Source organism: Etheostoma spectabile, chromosome 23, assembly GCF_008692095.1.
Source record: "Etheostoma spectabile isolate EspeVRDwgs_2016 chromosome 23, UIUC_Espe_1.0, whole genome shotgun sequence".
NCBI lineage: Eukaryota > Metazoa > Chordata > Actinopteri > Perciformes > Percidae > Etheostoma > Etheostoma spectabile.
This window is the reverse complement of record NC_045755.1, coordinates 10,435,837-10,451,759: the sequence shown is the minus strand read 5'-3', so window position 1 is coordinate 10,451,759 and position 15,923 is coordinate 10,435,837. Positions and strand designations below refer to the sequence as shown.

Below are 15,923 nucleotides of genomic sequence, written 5' to 3'. Positions count from 1 at the left end.
CACACACACACACACACACACACACACACACACACACTGCAATCATATATAGCAAACATACAGTATTCGGAGCAAAAATTAATATACTGCTGTAAATACATGTGAGTAAATAGTGTATTCTGTACAAATGTGCAAATATTTAATAGGCTGATTCCAAAAGAGAAATTTAAAATTATGTAAGAGCTTTGTAAGGCATATAGACAAAGGACTGATGGCACAAAGTAAGCTAAGTCGTTATAATGTTCAGATTGCAATAGGGCAATACCCCAAAAATGTATCTCTCTTGCTCTCTCTCTAAGCAGCTCTTTCGACCTCACCTGCTCATAATCCCACTGTCACAGTATTAAGCAAACACACCATGAAGAACCCCTCATCTATATGAAATAGGTAATGCTGGAACTTGCAATGTTGCGACTACTTAAAGAGCTGGTTGGAGATTAGCTGACGAGCTAATCAGCCCAGCTGTGCTACTGCTAGTCAGTCAAAATAGCCCCTTGAGCTTCTCTCTATTTAATCCCTAGAACTGTTCTATTTATTTCGCCCTGGCACCATTTTGTTGAATAAAAAAATGATTGAAGGACGACAATAAAGCTGTCTTAGCTTGCTAACTGTCAGTAAGCAAACACTGCAAATTTACGTAAAACAGTTGAGCTATACACAAAACATTTGCACTGATTTATTTCGCCTCCTCGAGTGGATGCCCTGATCGCAGCAATTCTGTAGAAATGAATAAATCCTGGTGCTCCTGGCCCTTAAAACTTCCCTAATCACAATTCATTCCTGTACGCTTTACCACCAATGGTGGCTTACTAATTCACTTTTTTAATAATAGTATCCTACTGTTTTTTAATCCCATTTGCAAATTTCCATTCCATTATCAGATTATGTTATCTATAACTCCCTGCCTTTACCGGCTGCCCTTTATCATTGGTCTGAGACAATGTAATTTCTACTTTTAGTGGTATACAGCTATAGGATTGGGGGCATAAGTCGACCTGATATCTTTCCAGGCCTCTAGAATTCAGCTGATTAAGCAGTGTCCCCTATAATTGCCTTGGCTATAAGAAAGATATGGGGGTATTCTTGAATTACAGAAATCTATTAGCTTTTTGTTCAAAACCTAATTTAACTTCTCTAAATTCCGAAAAAGAGAAAGAGAGCTGAGGTATCTAGCAGAACAGCAAAAGTACACTTTTTACTGTTGATGTCACAGTTTCAAATACTGGACCGCTGACAACGATTGCCTATGATAAACGTTTATTTTCAAGAGTTACAGTTATGTACTATGAGTGTGCAGTCATACTTTAAAGGTTTTAGGTTTTTGGAAACTGTAAACATTAAACACATCAGTGTGCCTGTTACTTCAGCAGAATAGTTGAGAGGTAGCAGGTTCATTTGCATATTTAACCTCTCGCAGGCATGTCTTTTTCTTTTCGGTCTATCATGTCATATCAAATCAGACCAAGAAGAGCAAACAAGTCAGCATTCCATTTATTTAATGAGTGATGCTGATGGCCCACTTCCATATTAATAAAAATCATATGCTAATTATTGTTTTGAGCCAGTAAATTAAAAATAAGTGTGCTAATAAGTGTTTATTTATGGTACTCAACTGAGTCGGGAACAAGCTCACAGGTCACAAACATTCCATCCTCATTAGACAAAGATCTATCAGACTTTAATGTGGCTACACTGATCATTCACAACACATAATACTGCTTTATGTATAAAGCTGCAATTAGTTGAACTGCAGTTAATTTGCCTTGCATATTCATCAGTGGATGATTCACATATTTACGTGGGTAATGCAATCATCCTTGTTTTTATCCTTGTGTGGATTTGGGTCTTTTGATGTACCGAAAACACTTTGTGATGAGGTTTGACTAGTTTGTTGACCTCTGTTAACATTTATATTATGGTCTGTTCTAATGCAGCCCACTCTCATGGCAGATCGTGGAATGGTCACGTTATTTAATCTGTTGATTTGTGTATAAGATCACGTTAATGTTGTTATTTTCATGTGTTGATTACACATTTTGAAGTAATGTATTTCAATGGGAAGCATAGTTTGTGATCACAGAACGTTTATAGTAGCGAGTAGTATTGAAAAGCGGAAAATCTGCGCAGGGAGGTTGGTCGGGGTGGTGGATGGGTCAAACAACGCAGGAGTTTCACCCAGGAAACCAGGGATTGTGCCAATCGTGTTGGGTCGGGGAAGCTGGGCGTCAAGTCAGGGAAACTAGGAGTAAAGTCAGGGGAACTGGGCGTCAGGTAAGAGAAACTGGGAGTAGGGTCAGGGAAGCTGGACGTCGGGTCAAGGTCAGAGGAACCACCTCGCAGTCCGGGGTCAGAGGAACCACATAACGGCTCAGAATCAGGAGAGCCGCGTACCGGCCCAGGATCAGAGGAACCGCACACCGACTCAGAGTACGAGGAGCCGCGTGCCGGAACCAGGTCAGGGGAACCGTGCAGAGAGGACAGTACTCCTCCTCGACCTCCTCCCATTGCACCAGCATGAGGTGCCACGTCGTGGTGGGGTCTGCCTCATACATTAGACCAATTGTGTGGGCCATAAAGTCCACAGCAGGCTCTAGGGGATGGAGGAGAGGCTGGAAAACATACTCAGCTGGGTCCATATCTGGTCAGATGCTTCTGTATGATGCGAAATGAAGGAGAACCCAAAAGCAGAAAGCAGCAGGCGGGCAGGAGAGGTTTAAAAAAAGATTTATTTTGACAAAACAGACAAACAAAAACCAGAGGACAGGGACTGGCAAAAACTCACAGGGAAGGCAAACCACAGGGAAGTCATAGGATGGAAAAAAGGGAAGGAACACGCAAAACGCCACAAAAGCAGGATTACGAGGACCGGACAAAAGGATCTGACAAGAGACGAGGGAAGCACAGACATTAAATACACAAGATAATGAGGTAAAGAGAGGCAGGTGACAAGAGAGCAGGGAAGCAGGTGGAAAACATCAGGTAATCACAAGAGCGGGAAGACACATGAAGTAAATCCAAAGACAGGACGAGACAAAAACCAGACTTCAAAATAAAGCATGAAACAGAACATATAGACACTCAGGGAAACACAAGACAACACAAGACCGGGGAGAAAATACAAGACAGGATAACAGAACCAAAAAGGGGGAAAAGGAAAGGAGGAAAAGGAAAGGAGGAAAAGGAACCCAAAGCAAAACCCCAAATCACAACAATATATACTGTATAACTCCTTTTTAGTATGTGTCTGTCTCCTCTGTATTTGTCTCTGTCTGATGTCTTGCATCTGCTCAAATAACGGGTTGAATATACGTAAGTACAAAAGAAATCATAAAAAGAAATGGGAAGCACTCTTAGTATTTAGCTGTAGTTTAGATGAGCAAACCCTTAGATATTTCAGATAAATACTATCATTCAAATCACAAGCAGCTTGGAAAGCATATAAAGTGTAATAAATAGTGCACCACATAAATGTGAAACATTGAGGCCAGTGTATTTTCAAACGTAATTATGGTAATTATTGTTACCCTTAATTGCAACACAAAGGCCAAAGTATACAGAATTAGCAGCATGTTTTTTATAATAGTGATTATGGAAATGAACGCAGAATTACAATCAAGCTCAGATTGTTTTCTGCATGCTTTGATCTGCCCAGTAGCTATAGAATTTGTATGAAGATACATCAAACCTTCCAGTCTATTGAGTGTTTCTGTTATGTAATAATTGTTTAGTTTGGTGAAGTGCTTTTGTTTTTATGGTTGAACCTTCAAGCTTGGTTTCCATTGTGTGTTTGCATCTGTCTGTTTAACTGTGCAGAAAGAGAGAATGAGGAGTGATCTTTGTTACACAAACATTATTTCCATAAAACTAATGTGTCTGTGTGTGCGCACAAGTCTATGAAGGATTGCATAAAAGTGTACATGCATATGTGCTTTTGTATGTGTGTATGAATTAGTGATGCAGCTAACAATGATGTTAATGGCAATACTGAGCCCCAAAAAAACAAAGGCAACATAGGGAGAAATAAAAAGCCTCAGTTCAGTTTTTCTGCATTAATCATTCGCTGACAGCAAAACAAATATTGACATATGAAATATTAACATAAATTCCCATGACACATTCCTACCACTCCCGATCTAATTCTGCAATTTAATACCACATTTGAAACTCAAAGTAAAGGAATCATTTCATGTCAGTGCAGGAGAGGTCTAGAGTGCTTCAATGGAAAACAGCGGAGAGAGGATTTAACATAACATTATTTGGTGATTTGTCTATAGAAGCAACATTCACCTTGAACATTCATTCAATTGCACAGTGCCTGACATTTTCTAGTTATCTATGTAAGTGAATATGAATCTGAAAGCTAGAAAATGGGACAAGGATCAAATCACTTGACACTTTTCCTGATGATACATAAGATGCGGATATTCCATATTTAAAAAAAATATAGGAACATATTTTGATTTCTGTAACTGCCATCATACGAATATTAGAACACTGATTTAGGTCTAAAAGCTCAAAAACGTGTTTTCCTCTTTTTGTAGATAAAAAAAGGTTTCATTGAATTACTGGTATGCCTTTTAGGGTTGTTTTATGCTCAAATACATCTTTTATATGGTCTTTTTCTACTGTCTAGTCAGTCGTGATGGGCAAAAGCCTATTTTAAAAAATCTAATTTCAAATCATCAATAACATGTTTTATGAACAATGGGATCAAACCTTTAAATCTCTTTATTGTAATCCAACAATGAGGCATCAACACACTGAGACACAGGTCAGGTCTCTTAGCTCTTACTATATTCTGATACAATCACTAATTAAACAAGACACGATACAATACAAGCTTTTCCGTAGTAGAAAGACAATTTGTGATGGGATATGTATGAAATATGTGCCATATTCACTTTCATTGTAACTATCTGGCTCCACAGGGATTAATTTCTTAGTCTGCAGGTCTTTTGTTTCCTCGATGATCATCAGGAGACATGAGGACAAAAAGAAGAGATGCCCTTTTGCATTATATTATTAAAAGATGATAAGTATTCCTACTACATGGGACATCTTTTCAACTTTTTGTCTCCAGTTCCTAACTTTTGTCTGTCTCTTTATCAGTGTGTCTTGCAGCATTGATCCATAGCTGCCTTAACTTCTACATGATTCTATCTTTTGACTCATGAGCCTAGCTAAGGAGTGCAATGTTGGTTGGTTTTCTGCAGATATTTATGGTCCTCAGAAGATGGATCCTACTGACTTGGTGATGCTCTGACTTTGCCTCAATAACTAGATGGACTGCCATGAAAAGAACTTAAAAAAATAAAAATAAGAAAGAACTTCACATTGGCCTGTGTATAGAAATTAATTAAAAATCTATGTGTGAAGATAAGAAGAGTAGCACAAGCAAAACTAGCAGGTGGCATTTGGATATGTAAATTGATGCTTGTTTAAAAAAAAAATTATGAACAGCATAGTTACAATACAATATGTTTCCTGCCAATTTGAAAAGATAAAAATTATACTTGAGGAAGTGACACCTGTGTTTGGCAGGACAACTAAGACTGCAGTGTATCACATCTGTAAATACAATACAGCTTCATTACCTCTGGATATCATGCATTTTACAGTGATTCCAGGTGTACAGGAAACCTGTTGAGTCTGTCTGTCAATCTGTTTCCTCTTCTGCTTATGTTTCCACGTCTCTTATCTCAGTCTGCCTACTTACGTCTCTCACCCTGTCTTTCTCGCTTTCTCGTTTCCCCATCTGCAGCTACAGGGATCACATCCTCAGGTTTAATTGTCTCCTGCCCTTTGGACTTATCCGCACTCCCAAACTGGCAGGGCGTCTGGGATTTTCAATCATTTACCCTTTAAAAACATTCTTTCATAGAGAAAATGTTTAAGCCACTCTGTAACATCCCCTGAACATCTGCAATGTAGCTCAGCTTTATACATTATTTAATCCGTCCATAATGATAAGGATAACACGGAGAAGATAGACACAGAAAGGAAAAGGGGAGGAGAAGATAGAAGTGGAAGCAAGAAAGGGAGGGCTTGACCTGACATGTTATTGGCTGGTCTGGTCCTCTTTGATAGTAGCGGTGTAATGTTTGACCCCACTGGGAGAAAGAAAGAGGACAATATAGAGTTGGGGGTGGTGGGAATTAAGTGATAGTGGGAGGACTAGTGTTTGACCCCTTTCACAGTGTAATTAGCTATGGTCTTTTCTTACATAGAGACACGAAGGTGGGACAAATGTGATAGAAATAGGCAAAACGATAAGAGGAGACAGCTGAGCATGAGAAACAGAGCAAGTGAGATCAAAAAATGTGTATATCCAAAAGTCTTAACTTACTCCTCTTTTTATTGGTTTCATTGCAATGGCCAGTTCAGATAATCAGTCTGCCAGAGATCCTGAAAATTAGCCAATTTTGGTTTTACCAAGGCAGCAAGAGATGGTTTTAAATAAAAAGGATGAGTGTATTGATTGAAAGAGGAGGAAAAGCTTTCTCTCTGTAACGTCCTGTGATTGGGTAAAGTCTCCCGGCACGGGCTAGATTATTTAGCCTGAAAACAGAGCCAAGAGGAGGTGCAGAAGTCTATTATTAAATTATAATCTGCTGAAAGGTTATTATGGATAAATTGCTCAATGGTGCAGAAAAAGTAATTGCTTTAACTGGTTACAAACCAAGAATTTGTAAAGGTTAAGTCACAAATGCTGACAGGTAAATCATTGTCTGCATTGTCAACGCATAAGAAAAAATCTAAACTGATTTCATTCCAGTGATTGACAGCTAGTTACACTGCACTTCACTGCAGTTGAAAGTATTAACTTTCTCCTCTAATGGTTACAAAGAGCTCAGAAGTGTCCCAACCAACTTCAAAAGGTGACATGATCAGCAGACACATTCAATTCATTTGTATGGTTTAAGTTTTGCATTCAAACATGTCACTTTTACTACCACACAACCGTGTGGTCACTCTGCTTTGAGTTCTTACCACAACCCCACCAGAGCTTAGTTTCTGTTTTTAAAACACAGATCAAATCAATAAGAGACAGAAGTGCCAGTGCGGTAGAGAGAAGGGTCAACATTGGCTTGCAAAGAAGGAAAAACAAAATGAAAGAAATGAGGAAATGAAGGAAAGATACTGAATAAAAAGGAGCGCAAGCTGGAAAGCAGAGTGTTAAAGAAAAGAAAAGTAACAAAGAGAAACCACTGAGCAACAGACAAAGGGTGAGAATGCAGAGATAATAGCAGAGAAAATGGCCCTGTGGTTCACAGCAAACTTAATTGATGCTAAGCAGGCGTGCTCGACAGGAGTCTGGCCTGCATCCATTCAACTAGGATTTATTAGCCAATACATAAATACCACACACATACACAACAATGAATATTGCTGTGGAAACATAGGAAACTGAGAACAGGCAGGAACAAAAGAAAAGGATACAACAGAAAACAGCACAGGAAAGGTGGAGGATGCACTTTGTTATTAAGAGTGTTTTGGATTCAGGGGAAGTTCACTTTAGTCTTGGTTTTTACTCTCTCTCACATACATACACATAACAATTTACTTAAACCACTTTACAAAATAAAGCCCAACAAGTCACGTATGGATCCTGTTCAGTTTCTACATTACAGTGTGCCCACACATACAAATTGTTATTTTTTCCCTCAGCTTTTGATTCTTGTCTACACCAGAGCTCTATGGTCTTAAGAGGATCACTTCAGGTCCAAAGGAAATCACAGTAATTAATCCACTGACTCAATTACACCTCTATGCATTACTGTGCTTCTTTCTCGTATGTGAATATCCACCAGAGTAGAGCTGACTCATGCTTTGGCTACGTCAGCCATGCTACATGGTGCATGAGAGCGCATTGTAATACTCTTAATGCGGGCAGCAAGGCAATTGAAGAGGTAGATAGAAGAAATAGCTGGAAGAAGAAGAAGTATAAATAGGGAGAGGGAATGCAGAAATTGTAGAGCAAAGAGGGATGAGCCATAGAGAAGAAGAAAACCAGTGAGGCAAGAGGGAACTAGGCAAGGGGCAAAGCAAGGAAAGCATGAGGAAAAGAGATAGAAAAAAGATACTACATGGCAGAGAATAAGTAAGGTGGCAAGAGGAACGGCAGTGATTGAGGGAGAGAGGGAGAAACACAACGGTAGACGAATGAACAAGCGAGCGAGGACGGAGGTGGAGGATGAGCGTTGAGAGGAAAAGACGTTGGCGGTACAGATTTCTCCTCCATTACATTCTGAAAAGAGAGAAACAAGGGATGCAAGGCAGAGATAAGAGGAAGTTGATTAAAGAGGCACTGCCAAAGAAAAAAGGACCTGTATTTAGCATTCTCTTGGCACTGTGGAGGCTTATTTTCATGTCCTAGTTTGTCAGAATGAGAGGGAGCCAGAGGGTAACGGCAGAAGAGACAGGCAGCGAGCACACAGAGATACTCATGTTATGTGATTGAGACAGAGAGAGGGAACAAGAGGGAGAGATAGAGAGAATGAGAGAGGACTTCATCTAATTATCAAACCCTTAGTATTGTTTCTCTGCCACATGCCACACTTCAAGGGACAAAGTGTTAAATCACATTGTTACGCACAGATGTTAACAATTACATAAGAAAAGACTCAAAAATAAGAGCTATTTTTTGCTTTGCCTCGGTGGCATAATCATTTGTTATGACTATATTGAGTGTGTAGAACAAGAGATATGGCTTCATCACAAAAAAAAACAGTACAGAGTATGTGTGGTCTCAACCTGGTTTGATTATACACTACAAATCAAAAGTTTGGGGTCACTTACCAATTTCCATACCACTCCATTATAGACAGAATACCTGATCTGAGAGGGTGGCTGATCTTTAATGCAATATCTACATTGCCCATTATCAGCAACCATTCATCCAATGTTCCAAAGGCTCATTATGTTTACTAATCTGATATAATTTTTAAAAAAAACTAACTGAGAACACATTGGAGAACCCTTTTGCAATTATGTAAGACCATAATGTAATCTGAAAACTGCTGCCCTGGTTAAAAAAACAATGCAACTGATCACAGCTGGTATTCTGTCTATAATGGACTGCAATGGAAATTTCAAAGAGACCCTAAACTTTGCACTGGTAGTGTACTTGCGGGCAGAGAGAAGGGTTTACTTTAACTTACTATGCCCCTCTTTTTTTTCATCTCTCTGAAACAATGTTGTTCAGGTTGTTTGGATTGGCAACAATTTTAATGGAAATGTAAGACCTCTTGTATTACCTTTTTGCATAATTTATAAATTATCTGCCAATGTGTTTCATCCCACCACCCCCCACCCCCCACCCCCCACTCCCTCCCCCCTGCAGCATCTGCTCCTGGAAGCTTAAATAAGTCAATGCCTGATTTTAATACATACATTTGTTCTTCGTCCATTTAAAAGCCTAGCAAAGTCTGTTATTATCTCTTCAAATATGGATGTATTGCACATATTTATTTTCAGGAAGAAATATTCAATGTGAATATTTGCATTCATAGAATTTATGTTCCACTAAAAAAAGACGGTTGAAAAATAAAACTTATTAGAGTTATCAAGGTGTCAGATTCAATAGAACTGTAATCCAACTAACCACTGGAATCTGTGAGATTTTCTGAGAGTGACTTCAGTAAGAGTTTACAATGTGCAACAGCAAATCTTCTCTGCATGTTTCTTTTACTCAGCTTTTACTCAGGTCAAACCATGCACTGACCGACCTGACGAAAATATGAATGAATCATAAGAGCATCATACACAACATAGGATATTAGTAAGAGTAATAAGACGCAACAAAACTTGATGATTACATGTTGCTTAGATGGCCATGGAGGAATTACAACTAAGCAGCTCATTTTTGGTTGCAGAGATTAGGAACAGGACTGGCTGATTCTCCAACCAGTTCACGTGTAACCCTCACTTAAACAGTGGGCAGATAGAGTTGGTTAAAGTCACAACCTTTCTCTAACCATGCCCAAGAGTTCTAGCAGCCTAAGTCTAACATCAAGGGGATGCAGGACACAAAGTCAGCTCTTCAGGGTCCTGAGCGTTGTATGCCGTACCATCCACCCTGACCTTTCGTGGAATATGAGGATGTCACACCATAATGTGTTGGAGATAACTATTCCCGATTCTGTCACACCTCTTTTTACCCTTTCCTCTCCACTCTCCTTTAAACCTCACTCGCTTCCTTCCGTCTCTCTTCCTGCATTTCTTTCACTCTCCAACTCTCCCCTTTTCTACCGCAACTTTTCTCACCTCCTTCTTTTGCAGTAGCTCTCCTTTACTCCCCTCTGTGCAGCCTGTAGGTGGCATAGAAGCAAATAAATTGGCACAGAGTGCACAAGAGTGATCTGAAAACCCATTTCTGCTCTACAGCCATCATGAAAGACTCCGCTGTCATATCCCTTCCGTTCCACCACGCTCCTCTTGGCTTTCACTCTTTACACTTTCCATCATCCTCGCTCATCCTGTCCTCTCCTCTCTCCAATGATCTATTTTCACTCTATGAATTCCTTCCTTTTTTCCTCTCTACAATCTCCTTGCACTTTGTTATTCTTTGCCTGCCTTATCTTCCCATTTTGTTCTGGCCATTCCCTCTTTTGTCTCTCCTTTGCTTGATCACTTATCATTTTCCTCCCTCTTTTCACTCTCCTCTCCTGTCCTCTCCTCTGCGTGCCAGTCGACAGATTATTTCATTACCCCCTAGGCAGCGTGCAATACTAACACTTTGCCATTTGTGCACATATACACAAAAAGAAGAAGTGGGGATAGGCAAGATAAGGGTAGATTAGTGAACAAAAATTGAATTACCAGTAACCAACTATAACAGTTCACATGCATAAATGTATCATTTTTCTTATTTTTTAAAAGATAATGTTTTCGTTCTGAGTGTCTCATGGCAATTCTTTTTTGCTGTCCTCATGATGTTAAGCTACAGCCAACAAATCACTTTCTGATAAAAGGAAGGTCGCAAGACTTTTGATGTGAAGATTCTGGAGGGAATGTTGCGTTTCATTGAAGGTAACCTAACATCTTTTGGGGGGAAAAATGCAAAGTGGAATGCCCAATTTGACTCTTACTGTACTGCTGAAATAAGTGCTGTGGAAATAGATATTATACTGAATTTTTCAAGAAAAAGGTAAACAAGAGTTTGCATTAGCACTTTGTCATCCACATCTCCTTCTACCTCTCCCCATCTTTTTTGTAGTTCCCATCTTTATCTCCTCTCTATCATCCTCTCCTTTCCCCCTTCTCTTCTTGCTCCCTTCTCTCCTTTCCTTTAAAGATAGCACTATACATTTACATTAGCTTTTTCCACCTTCTCTCTTTACATGATTTAATCTTTATCTCTCATCCACACCTCCTTTTGTACTCCTTCCCTACCCTCACCTCTTCTCTCTTTCCTGTCCACATGCCTGCCCATTCATTCGTTCACTCTCCTGCCACCTAATGGGGGGCTGTTGCTATGGTAACGCAGGACGAACACGCTTGAATTCCAGCATGAGAAAGACGATGGCTTGTAAAGTGTCTCTTTCGCCCCCTCTTGTTCACTCTCTCTGTTACTTTTTGCAATCTCTTCTGTCTAATTAAAACACACTTTTTGCAAAGCAAGTACGTGACACAATGTAAAAAGAAAGGTGACAATAAAAAAACAGAACATATATAAACCCAACACTGATTAATCAGATGATACATAATTAATGACAGTATTAAGTGGGATGAAGTGCATACATAAATGCAATATATATATAGACTATAGTCATATATACTATGAATACACACACTGTACATTAGGTTTACAGGACTATCATTTGACAGCTGTTTCTCTGACCTGAGGCCAGATTTTTGTTTTGCTTTGGTATTTTCACCAAGTAGAATATTGACCATCTCTTTTCAGTTTGTTTCACAAAATTTGGAAATGTATTTCTATTATATGTTTATATATTTAGGGTGAAATATAGCAAAATGCAGCAACTGACATTGTTTTTATGCTCTGTTTTCTTTTAAGCTGTGTCTGCTGAGTCTATACATGCTTGTCCTTTTCTTAACACATGAATGGATTCTATTTACAATTAGGTAAGACAGTGATTAGTTGTTGATTTGTTTGTGGCTGGGGGTGGTAAAGGCAAATTTAGCTGGTGTTTGTCAGTCATCTGTTAGAGCAGCTCGGTCTCAGGCTTCTTTAGAGTCTGGATGGTTTTGGGAAAGTTGTTTTTTGTGGCTCTTTTCTCCTTTTCTGAAAAGGCACGCAAGTCATTTTGCTCTGAAAATATACATTTAACCAACCACTTCAAATTTGTATATAAATGTTGTAGCACAACTTATCCTATTGAGTAGCAGTAGCAGTAAATATGCAGAGCAGAGCAGACCATGTCTAAGACCCCAGAGTCTGAAGAATGGTCCCATGTTAACACAGTTTGCGAAATTATCAAATTCCATGGTCATATATTAGGATATGTTGAGTTATGGAATGAAAGTTTTATCCAAATCAGAGTAGTGGGTGAAATTTAAAAAGCTTCACTAATGCAGATTTCTTATGTCTGTAATTATCTTATATAGTTAAGCAAATAGTTTGTGTTAGAGAAATGACTGATCTGCATATTTTCTTTCTGCACCTATCTTAGACATCTATTATTTCTCTTATACTATACTTTTTCTTCCATCTCTGGGAAGAAGTCAACAGTGATACAGAGAATGGACATTATATAACAACACATAACATAACATAACAACACAAGCACATTGACTGTTTTTGCCATGAATTCTGAGATCAATTAAGACACACAGGTGCTTATTTAAGTGACCTTTTATTGTGGCTCCTGTCAAGTTGTCATCTGACTGCAAGGTGAAGACATTTCTTCAGTCATTAGCTGTTACATGCGAGATACAATAATGTAACATAGTATCCAACAATGCCACAGTTGGGAGTAACAGTCCCAGTTCTCAGAACATTACAGGAGCTTGTGGCTGGAATAGGAGCATTTTGTATGTAAATTATCTTCTTGTTGGTGCTACGGATGGCAGCCATGGTGAACTGATGTACTTGTTTGTAATTTAGAGGAAAAATAATTAATATGATAAATTAATACTGTGAAAGCCAATTTAAGACTTCACCGGGGATATATTTTATTAATTTCAGCAACAGCTGAAGGGGTTTATAGCTGCCTTTGCTGTAAAACAAGGAGCATTTCTTTTTGTTTGAAAGTTGAAAGAATGACATGGAAGATATATTTTTTGTCACATTCTGATGGACTGCTTGTTCTTCCTGAGGCTTTAACACCACAAAATGGATGGGCATCAACGCTCTATCCCCATTTTTGACTTAGGAACAAGACAATCCACCAATGCAGGTTGAGCAAACTAACCAGAAGGCAGAAAGATATAATGAAAAAAAACTGTTAACGCTCTTTTACATACATCTTTTGGCACCGTTGCAGGTAAATATGCAGTAAATTAATCAATTCTGTAGTCTTTAACAGTTTCACCAACTTCACATTGTGGGTTTATTGTCAGTCAGTGACTACGTTTACATGTACATAATATTCTGGTTTTTGCCCTTATTCTGAAAAAGACAATATTCTAACTAAGCTTTCCAAAGGCGGGGGACTTGTTGGACCGTGCGAATACAGCCTCCCTCTTTCATTCCTTCAACCAGCTTCTTAAAAAGTTTGGCGTTGATATCCAAGTCTTTGATAGTGTTTAAAAGTAGCTGTGTTTCTCCTTCTTATTGGGTCGGCAGCCTTGCAAACTGGTTTGCGTACAGCAACCATAGCAACGCACAGATCTGACCATAAGCTGTAAACAGACAAGAGGCTGTGAACTGCGGTAAAATTATAATAATAATAAAGTAATAATATTGGAAGTGCAAGTAAACATAGTCACTGTGAACCTCTTGGACAACAGTATTATTTTGAAGAAGGCTACTCGGAAATTCGTACATTAAGTGAACCAATGTGCTTGTAACAGCTGTTTGAAATACAAGCAGTGGTGGACGAAGTAAACAGATCTTTTAATTAATTAGTAAAAGTCATGCATTCATATAATTTCTTGAGTAGGATAAAGTATTAATAGCAAAATGTAGTTAAGGTATTAAAAGTATTTATCATGTAGTAAAATGGTCCATGTGACCACTGTGATATGCCATTGTATATTACATAATTAGATTGTTCATCCTGATCTATAACTAGCTAGTTCAGTCCAGTGGTTTCCCACATAGGGGTTGGCCTCCCTCTGACGGGTCACATAATGAATCATGAGATGATTAATGGGGTGCCAAGTGTTTTTCACCAGCCAAAAAAGGTTTAATCTTAATCTTAATGAATTGCATTTCATAAGATTATCACACGTTAAATAATAAATTAAAGTGAACTAAATACTAAAGCTGTGAGATAAATGTAGTGGAATAAGAAGTACAATGTTTCGCTCTGAAAAAGGTAGTTAAAAAGGAGCATAAAGTATCAATAACTTCAAATTCTGAAGTACAGAACAAGTATGTCAAAATATTACAGTACTTGAGGAAATGTACTTCAGCAATGTGACTGAGATGTTTAATCACCCCATTACCCAATTTATACTTGACTACATCCAACCTTTTTAGCAAAATGCATCTTTATCAAAAAAAGGGAATTGGAGGTGCGTTTGGATCTGCACTATTGCTGGTTCTTATAGTTGCACTAGAAAAAAGGTTCCTTCATGTTAATGAGGGTTGTTGCAATGCAGAGTAAGGGCTGATGGGAGGAAACAGGTGGAAATCGACGGAGAGACGAATGGTAAATAACAGAGATTTTGAAAAGTTGAGGGGTGGAGAGCAATAAAAACATACATGATATGAGACCTCTATAATGGCCAGTGCCATGGTCTCACAGTGTTCAATGCAAGGATGCCTTGTGGTTATTATCATGCATTGCGATGACAATGTACGGTCCAAACACGACCTAGCAAATCACTGTAGAAACAAATTCTATTTTCGCCGCTCGTATGCATTCCCAGTTCAATTTAAGATAACAGAGGTTTGTGCTGATTGATTTTTGAACGAATGACTTCCTGGAGACAGATGTGTATTTGTGACTCAGGGTTTTCTTGCCACTAAATGTATTTGCAGAAACAACAAATTAACTGTTTCGGGCGGGAGAAGGTGCAAATGGAAGAAATGCCTCTTACCTTTTCTCCTGTGTTTGTTTTCATTTGGCTTGTCACTCGTATGACTCATTCACATTCTTCCATGAAGTCAGCTTTCTCTAAGTAAAACAATGCAACCCTTTGACCCCCATGTGGCCCCCAAAAAGCATATGCTTGGTCACATAAGAGTAGTACACACACTGTAAGCTCATCTCTGCACCAGACAAACGCTCACTGTCTCCTTTGCGTGCGCGAACGCACACATACGCACGCACACACAGAGTAGTAGCAGACAGATCAGAGGGCAGTTTGGAATTCCATTAGCTGAAAGGTCAGTTTCTCTCCATTAGCTTCGCACCATCTGTCTGGACGCAAACTCTTGTGTTAACTTTAACTTCATAAACAATCCATTAAAACTTGAGCGTAACTACAAACAGGCAGGCGCAGAAGAGCAATGAAGCAGGAAATCAATCCGAAACACACCATTTGGAAGTAAGACGGGTTACGCGTAGTTGGTTTTCAGCATTTTTGCTTTGCATGCACATTTGTGTCTATCTGAGTCAAAGTCTGTCATAGATCAGAGGAGAGTATTGAATCTACAGACATTCAATGTTGTTAGAAAATGAACCCACCCAGTTATTTCTTCCTTTTTCTCTTTCTCCAGCTAGGTGACATTTAATGGATGCACCTCAACAGAATGCTAACAGAGCCCTGCAGCTACTGGGAGGGACTGAGGATAGAGAGAGAGTGGTGAGGTGGAATATATATATATATATATATATATATATATATAT

General features: G+C 38.9%; 1 long non-coding RNA gene across 1 annotated transcript in view; it reads left to right on the top strand.

The window, feature by feature from the left end:
* Positions 1-8,779: 8,779 nt before the first annotated feature.
* LOC116672997 (uncharacterized) overlaps positions 8,780-15,923 on the top strand; it is a 13,725-nt gene continuing 6,581 nt past the window's right edge. The window contains exon 1 of the long non-coding RNA XR_004327707.1: positions 8,780-8,790. This is a non-coding gene — a long non-coding RNA (uncharacterized LOC116672997). The remainder of the gene's footprint in view (positions 8,791-15,923) is intronic.